Here is an 8,709-nt window from a genome sequence, read left to right as displayed (position 1 = left end):
TTAAGTTAAGAACCCTGAGTCGATTAAAAAGACACTTTAGTCATGTATTCAAATAATGAGGGATTTTTATACACACTTCCCAAAATTACGAAAAGTTTTTGGTAACTTTCAAATATTGTGCCTATTAATTAGCTGAATCTCAGCTAGCTAGTGTGAAAAACAAAGAAAAGATGAAACAAAGAGATGATTCAGCTTTACATCATCGGTCATATATATCGCATATCCAACACGAAATATTTAGTCTATGGACCAACCGATACCATTTTTTACTTGTTTGCTCAAAAGGTCAAAGCAGTCATTGTCATATAATAGCTCATATATATTTTGACTGACCGCGTGTGCAAATGTGTAGTTGATTACAGTTGTAATGATTTTTAGATGAATTTTTGTTGACTATGGATATTATCTGGTAAGTAATGGTCATGATTTGTTAGAATTGGTTGACATATGTGTGAATGATCCGGGTCTAATTATTATGAGTTTGTCAACAGTTTTAAACTTCGGTCCCATTAACTGATCCAACCTCTTCAATATATAATTTACTAACTTCTTAGAATATCCCTCTAAAGTTCCCTTTCCTTACCATATTTTCCTAGCCTCAATTAATGATGTGAATAAATATTTACACTAATAATATAGCAACATTGAAGTAACTGATTCTAGAGGAGTATGTGTGTTGGGTAGGATCAGAGCTGTTGAAGTGATTCTAGAAAGAAGATAGCATTTTATTCAATCACATCATAAAAAAAAGCTCTAATTAATACTTTCTCCTTAATTCTAATTAACTGATGACACGCACACATAATATCTATAACCATCAGTAACTGAACTTTCAAGTAGTTTAACATTGCATATATAGCTACATAAATTTAATTGAAGCACGCCAAAGAGCTAAAAAATAAATAAAATAAAAACATCTAAAAAATGCATGCTTAATAAACTATAAGCAATTAGTAATTATTTAAAAAATATAGTTTACAATATGAATAATTTCGTTCTGTAAAGTAAAAAGGAATATCCCAAAGCCAGAAAAAACATGAAAGAACAATCCTACAACATAAAACAAGGATTTAAAAACTTGACTTGTGAGTTAGCTCATACTTTACAGAAATATAATAATTAATAATTGAACAACAAAACAAAACTAATTAACACCGATCCGTGATTGAGGCCATATAGGAAGGGCATGCCCTAAACCTGACAACAGCCAAACGACGACTTCTCTTATAGCATATTTCATCTGTCATTCTTTTAATAATAAGTCACCTTCTATCTGGATTCTGAATCCTAAGCAAATTTAAATCCGTATCATATAATCAATGGGAATTTGAAATGGCCTTATTTGTTTATGTTGTGATAATGACACTCACTAACATGTAAACATATCAAAATTCAGTCCCGCCCTTAGACCTGACAAACATGTTTTGTTCGTTAATTGCATTTCTTACATTGCCTCAGAATAGCTGCAGACAATTTTTAATACCGAGAAAATGATAGCCGACGTTGGCTCACTCTATTTCTTTTTTTGTCAAAGTTGCCAAAGATAATATATCATATCTTAGAATCGTGATTCATTCTCTTCCATTAATTTATTGACAAAGTTCATCAAATTGTTCCAATTAGTAGAGTAAAACGGAAATTCTAACCTTGAGTCTACATGAACTTATTTATATTTAGATTGATGTATATTTAATTTTCAAATAATTAATGAATTGATTTAAAGATTTAAGAGATGGAAAATTAAAAATAGATTGACATAAATTTAAACTAATGATTTAAAACAAGCAAGAGCAAGAAAAATAAACACTTTGAGGGTTGTGACATGAAGGTTGATTCAGGATGCGAATATATTTGGATATAACTTAACAAAACTATTCTTAATATAATAATGATTTTTCTCTATTTAATATTATTTCAATTATCACATGCATCTACCTGTATACTCTAATCATGATCCTTCAAGTGAAAAGTTAAATTTATCTAATTTCTCTCTTAATCCCTTAAGAGAATAAACTAAGTAAATAATTGCATTAGAAACAGATATGCATAAAATAGACTAATATCATTTTATCCCTAGACATGAGCTATTTAGATATTTTTTCCCAATTTCTAAGAGAGTAACATTTTTCAGTGCCTAAACCCTTAAAACATACTATGAATATAGGTGATTAAGTCACAATCAATCAAATTAAACTCATGGTTTGGTTGTCAGGCTCCCAATAATGGAGGTTTAGTTTTTTATTGTCATGAGAAACTTTACAATTGTAAGAGGGTGATGAGAAAAGAAAAGGGTAGAGAGAGATGGAGATGAAGGGAAGGAACGACTCTTAAGGGTGGATTCTTCATATTCGTGCACTAATTTCATGGATCTTAGTGTCTAGTTGTGTCTTTTTTTCCTTTGCTTCCTCCTTCTTTTATAAGGCGCAATTAGCTTAATTTTTACGCTACCTTGCGCTAAACGCGACTGTCTCGCTAAGCGAGTGAGACGGTGGTCATGCGCTTAGCGTGCGAGTCGTTCTAAGGACGCTTTCATGTATCGGACTTCTCCATGTGACTTCTTTGTGCTGAACGAGTGTTGTCCGCTGAGCGCATATGATACGTTGAACGAGAATTTTCAAATCTTCAATTTCTCTTCTAAGTTTTCTTCTGTGTTCTTGCAACAAATACACCATCAAAATAGTATAAATATACCAATTTAATACTTATTGGACAAAATTTCAAATGTTGTTAAAATTTTAATTATTCACATAAAAAGAAGCAATAAAAGAGGAAAAATTTAACAATTTTTATATAATTTAATCACAAAATATATTTATGCATAACAGTTATCCTCCAGCCTTTTTTGGCTCATGCTATTTAATATCTACAATATGTTCAATATATAGTTTTTTTTAAAAAAAAATAGTAATGTTGATATGTTATTATTTTAAAGATTTTTACATCAGTAACTAATTAAAAATTATTCTAGATTTGAGATTTAAAACATGATGAAGGCCTTGATGTAAGTTACTCGAACTAATCCTCCTCACAAGAAAATACTAAATAACACAACTAAAGACAATAAAAATGAAGAAGCACTACATTAATCCAACGAGTTTAGAGAATAGAGATCCCAATATTTTTGAGAATATAAACTTGAGAATATCATATTCTCATGTTTGCTATCAAGTCCACAAGTTCTACAAAAATATTTTCAGAAATAATTGATTTTTAGAAAATATGAAATGCACATGTTTATGCTATGTTCTATTTTCATACATGCTAAGAGGTGAACATCTTGCATTTTTATGGGAATGAAAGTTATTCTCTATAATAATTATTTATTCCCACTTCTTTCTTCAGATTTCTTATTTCACTTTTATTTTTTGATTTTTTAATTAAATATTTCTTTCTAAAATTCCTAATGATAACCAGACATATTTATGGAAATAATATTAATTCCTGGAAATGTAATTCTTGAGAATACAATTTTTTAACTTAAACAAACGCTTCCACGTACGGCAAATTGAAGCCAAAATGTGGGACAAGCAATATATATCTTTTAGCAATAAAGTTTCTGAAATTCTAATAATTGCAGGCAAATTGATTTGCTTATGAGATTCAAGCAGACGGAAAGAACTGCAAACATGATCTGTTGCTCTAGAATCTATAATCCAAGTAAATGATTTACTTTTTATAAAGAAAGTATAGGATTTACCTTCGTCGTTCATTGGGACAGACACACTCGTTCCTTGACTAATTCCACATTAAAAAAATTATTTTCCCCATGTTCTCCAATAGAACTAACTATTCGCAAATGAATTGGTGAATTTTGGCTTAGTGTCAAAAGAATAACCATTCTTTGTCGAAAAAAAAGAAGAAGAATAACCATTCTTTTCGTAACACATCTATAGGGTGATCCAGATTACTGCAACACAAGGATAGTCATGTTTAAGAAAATATATATTATTTTCTTCTTTTAAATAATGAACAATGTTTAATATATTAAACATTCCTTAATTTACATTCGATAGCCGAACTCCAGTATTTTGTAAAGTAAAATCTCACGTAATTAAAGTAATACAGATGAAAAATAAGACCCAAGACTTGTACCCAAATAATAAGAACCCAAGAACTGTTGTCTTTTAATTTCCCTTTCTGACATGTTTTGAGAAGAACTTCGTTCTGAATACTTGTGCTTTCAGTATCGCGTATCCAAACAAAGTAGCCTTTCTCTAAATTACCTTAGTGGGTGTTTGGAAAAAAAATATTTGAACACGCAGTTTTCCACTTCCACAGGATAAAAAACGTGAAAGCAACAGCTAGCTAGCTGCTTCTGTGAATACGTGAATTTTTACGCCAAATGTGGGTCAGAAATCGTCTCCAAACATGCTGTTAATTATCATGCATATTTATTTACGTTAAAAAAGAGCATAAGGAGGTAAAATCCTTATTTATATATTTAGCACTTAACAAAAAATTAGCCTTTGTGTTGTTATCATATAATGCATATTCACAATTTACAATTACATCGAAAATAGGATAAACTTTCCCGGAAAGTCCAATTCCTATTTCCTTCGCAGTTATTTGGAATCCAGATTATCTTCATTAAAATTGTTCTTAAGCCACCCCCTTTGCTGTTTTCATTTTTCTCTTCTCCCTTTGTCGTTACATGTTTTTTTCTTATGCCAGGGAGGATCCTTCATCCTCCCATCTCTTTGTAGTTCTTTTCTTTGGCTTAATGAATTATTCTTTTATCAGGTAAAAAACAAAGTGCGTATGTGTAAAATTATAAACTAAAATTAGGTGAAGTAGAAGGACAAACAATAAGCAACTTCAACTAGTATTCAAATATACAAACACCAGGTCTGCCAAACAAGCAGAGCAGATGACAGTAACTAATAGAATGGCTTAAAATCTAGGGGGGAAATTACAAAGAATGAATTCTTGGTAAAAAAAATACTTCCACCTTTGGTAATACGAATAAAGAGTTAAGTCAGCAAGTAGTTACTCACTAACCACTCATCAACATAGTTAACCAGTTGACAGCGTGTTTGGAAACACTTCTGAGAACCTAAAAGCCACGTCAATTTTCAAGAATACGTTAAAGCTAAGACAGCCAACATTAACTTGGACATGGAAATTCACGTCCCTAATCCACAACCAAACATGCAGTGAGTTGATCAATTCCTAAATGGAAACATTTTTATCAAGAATTACAGTTTTGTATTTCTTCTTTATAGCTTTTTTTGAAGATCTACTCAGCTTTAACAAATTCTTCAATATCATCTATTTATGGGGGCATATTGCAATTACAGGTTTAGCTCTATAATTTGTAGAGTTATAGAGTATATAATAAGTTCAGAAATCTTGAAATGTGCAAAACAAAATTTGTGGTAGGCCTAGAATCGTATATGGATACCAATATAATGCACCTTTGTTGCTCAGAGAAAGGGTTTATTAAATAAATCTCCACATTTAATTTATCATGCATAATTATTTCTTTCAAAATTCAAATCCATAAATATTGAGAAAAACTTGTCCCTTGTGAAAGAGCAAAATCTTACTTTTGAAGCGTTCCTGCCAGAAAAGGCAACATTCTCTCTAGCTTGTCCAGTTGAGTAAAGCCTTGTGCGAATGTGACAGGGATAAGGAATACAAGCACGAAGGTGACAGAAGCCACAAATATAGATATCCTACGAATCCATAGTTGCCTGTATGATATGCAAAGGTTGGCCCAGTAAACATCCTGTGGTTCGGTAGCTAGGTCTGTGACCCATAACATGGGATTTGATGTTTGAAGATTTTGGGCAACCGTAAGAGCAGCATACCGACTTTTAAAGAACACGAAAGCAGCTGCACTCCTGTATTAGAGTCCAAAACGTGTGCATGTTTTTTTATTTATTAAATGGGCATAAACTTTTAACATCACATAAAATGCAATTCTAGGACCAAAAGGAGTGTGATTCTATATGTACTTGTATAATTGCAGTGTCCAAACAAATCCCAGTAATGACTGCCTGATTTGTGGCTTAATACACAAGTAGTAAATATTACAAGTATTTTAATGTATCAGACGACCAGATCCAGAGGCTTAGAAATTAGAGATAGATTCAGCCAAATAATAAGTTTGAAATAAAGTCACGAACCTGTGCAAAATACATGATGAACCTTATAATATATTGAATATTTTCAGCACTTGTCACTTTCTTAAATTTCTTATTTTCGGATAGACATCTATCAATCTAATACACATTAATCTTCTAAGAATGACCCCAAAAGAAACTATTTGTCAGCTATTCGCCCCTAAATAATCCAATCTATGGTATCTTTGTCCAGTTGTCCAAGACCAACTCTCCTAATAATTCAAGTTGTTAGATTGAGGCATTTGAATGCTTTTTCTTTCTTTTTTTCTTTTATCTCACGCCCCCTTAAGCTAGAGCCCCTAAGACTTGGAGTCTAGCTAATACACAGACCAACTTTACCATATACTAAAATTAATTCTTAATGATAAATAACGGAAACAGCAAGATCAAACTCTTAAATAGTTAAAAAAAAAGGCTTAAATACTGTGTCAAGAACCAATTCGTTCTAACAGCTAAAATGGTTACGAGCTGGTCCAAGAACGACTTTTATTCTACAGATTTCAAAGAATGAAGCTCCTTTGATGATGCTTTCATTGTTTTGTTCCTCCAAGTTACATAAGTAACCTGGCTTTTCTATGTTCACATTAAAAGGTAATTATACGTTATGTTGGAGGCCTAGACAAAATTCTGTTACAAACAGTTTAAACTTGTTTCCCAGGTAAACAGTGTCACAGAAGAGAAAATAATTAAGTGAATCACCAAAAATCAAATTGAGATAAAGAGGTTTAGATATCAATATTAGAATTAGATCAAGAAATTTCTTAGCATGGTAGTTCACCATGGAACAATTGTGTCTTTTGATTTTTCATTTAAATAAAAAAAAAATAAAAATTAACTCATTAGTTCTCTCACTGTATAAAAAAACTTTTAACCTAGAGAGTTTTTACACAACATTTTTTGTTCTTTTTTTCTTTGACATACAAGAATCCCAATCGGAGGAGAACCTCCAAAGAGTACCAGAAACGCCAACATTGCTAACAAATAACGCTTGAACAATTACATCGAGATAAGTGATGAATTACTCACGCTTAGGGATTAGAATGAACATGTATAGGGATCCCTAGAGGATTAATTTTAAGTTATTTTGGGTTGTTTCTTTTTTAAATTAAACTCTATTTTTCCTAAATTTTTCGCTTGTCATTGTGATTGAATTTCACTTGTGCAAATTTGACTTATTTACCTATGTTGCAAGTTTTGATTTCATGTGAATTATTTGTTGTTTCAATGCTTTGATTTCAATTTGAATTATATAATAATAATAATCATATGTATATAACCGAAAGTGACATTCCAATTTGATTTGCACGGTCTCAATGAATTAATTCTAACCATTTTATTGATTATGAAATTATGATTGAGATTGTCTATAATTGATAAATTTTAGTATGTAATGAATTGTGAAATACATGGATGTTGAGATGTTGTATGTATTGAGTTGTGAGTCATGAATTATGCAATCATACAACTGTAAGATCCTTCGAGTTAATGCGCAATGAGTTTGTGATGGGTTCCACGGTGAAAACCTGACGAGTTTAATCACTTGAGGCGCGATGAGTTAAAATAATTTTGAAAAATAATTGAGTAATTGTGTGTATTGCATAATTCATAGGTAGAGTCTATGTGTTAAAATATTTTTTGGATTACACCTGAATCAGGAGGGAGAGACCATGATGGACTCCTCGGAGTCTAGGCCTAGGGGTAAATACAGTTGGTGAAGTGTGACTTGCAACACTATCCCGCTTTGGACTTCCTGGTCACTTTTAATGTTTGGCTTCCTTTATTTCTGAGACTTGAGCAAATCATAAAATTGTTATGCAAAACATTCAGCATTTTAATAAATATTGATCAAGAGTTTTTGTAGTGCATGATGTTGGTGCCATGTTATCAAAACATGTACTCCTGGCATATGATTCCTGGGACCAGGTGCATCCAGAAAGTAGACTTCAAAAACAAAGGAAATATCAAAATAATTGAGCCTAATACCATACCATCTATTCACTTCAACTTATATAGGATTAAGATAACTTCACTTAGTAGGCTGACATCTTGTGGATTTCAGATTAAAACTTATAGTATAACCATTTCACCATAGCCTGCCACAGTATAAGACATGAAGCTTCAAAAAAGTTTCAATTTTAAAATGATTGAACAACCTGAACACAACCATTCTCTTAAAAACCACCGGCAGTCAGCATTTCATCTTGAGTTGTTTCCCATGCTTTCATTACCCAAGTCGGAGAGGGAACAAATCTTTCCAAACAAAGATCACGGCTTTTTGAACGCCGAGAAGCTACCTTTCTTCAAAAGTACACATGGACATTGCTGGGTTGTTTCCGTAATACTGAATAGAGTGAAAAGATCACCAGACACACAGAGATGTTAACTCCAGCAGAAGTTAAAAGAGCAGCAATGTCCATCTCTGCCTACTGAGGCAAACTCGACAGATCTCGTTACCTGAGAAAACAGACATAAGGTATCAAAATCATATCCATCACTTGACAGTAAACTCTAATTAATGTCCCAGTAAAAAATGGCTTTCTTTGGATAAGTTCAGGAGCACGGCATTGAAATATCCTTTCCTTTA

This window comes from Glycine max, chromosome 6 (assembly GCF_000004515.6).
Source record: "Glycine max cultivar Williams 82 chromosome 6, Glycine_max_v4.0, whole genome shotgun sequence".
Lineage (NCBI taxonomy): Eukaryota > Viridiplantae > Streptophyta > Magnoliopsida > Fabales > Fabaceae > Glycine > Glycine max.
The sequence above is the reverse complement of the archived record's forward strand: the minus strand, read 5'-3'. Positions refer to the sequence as shown.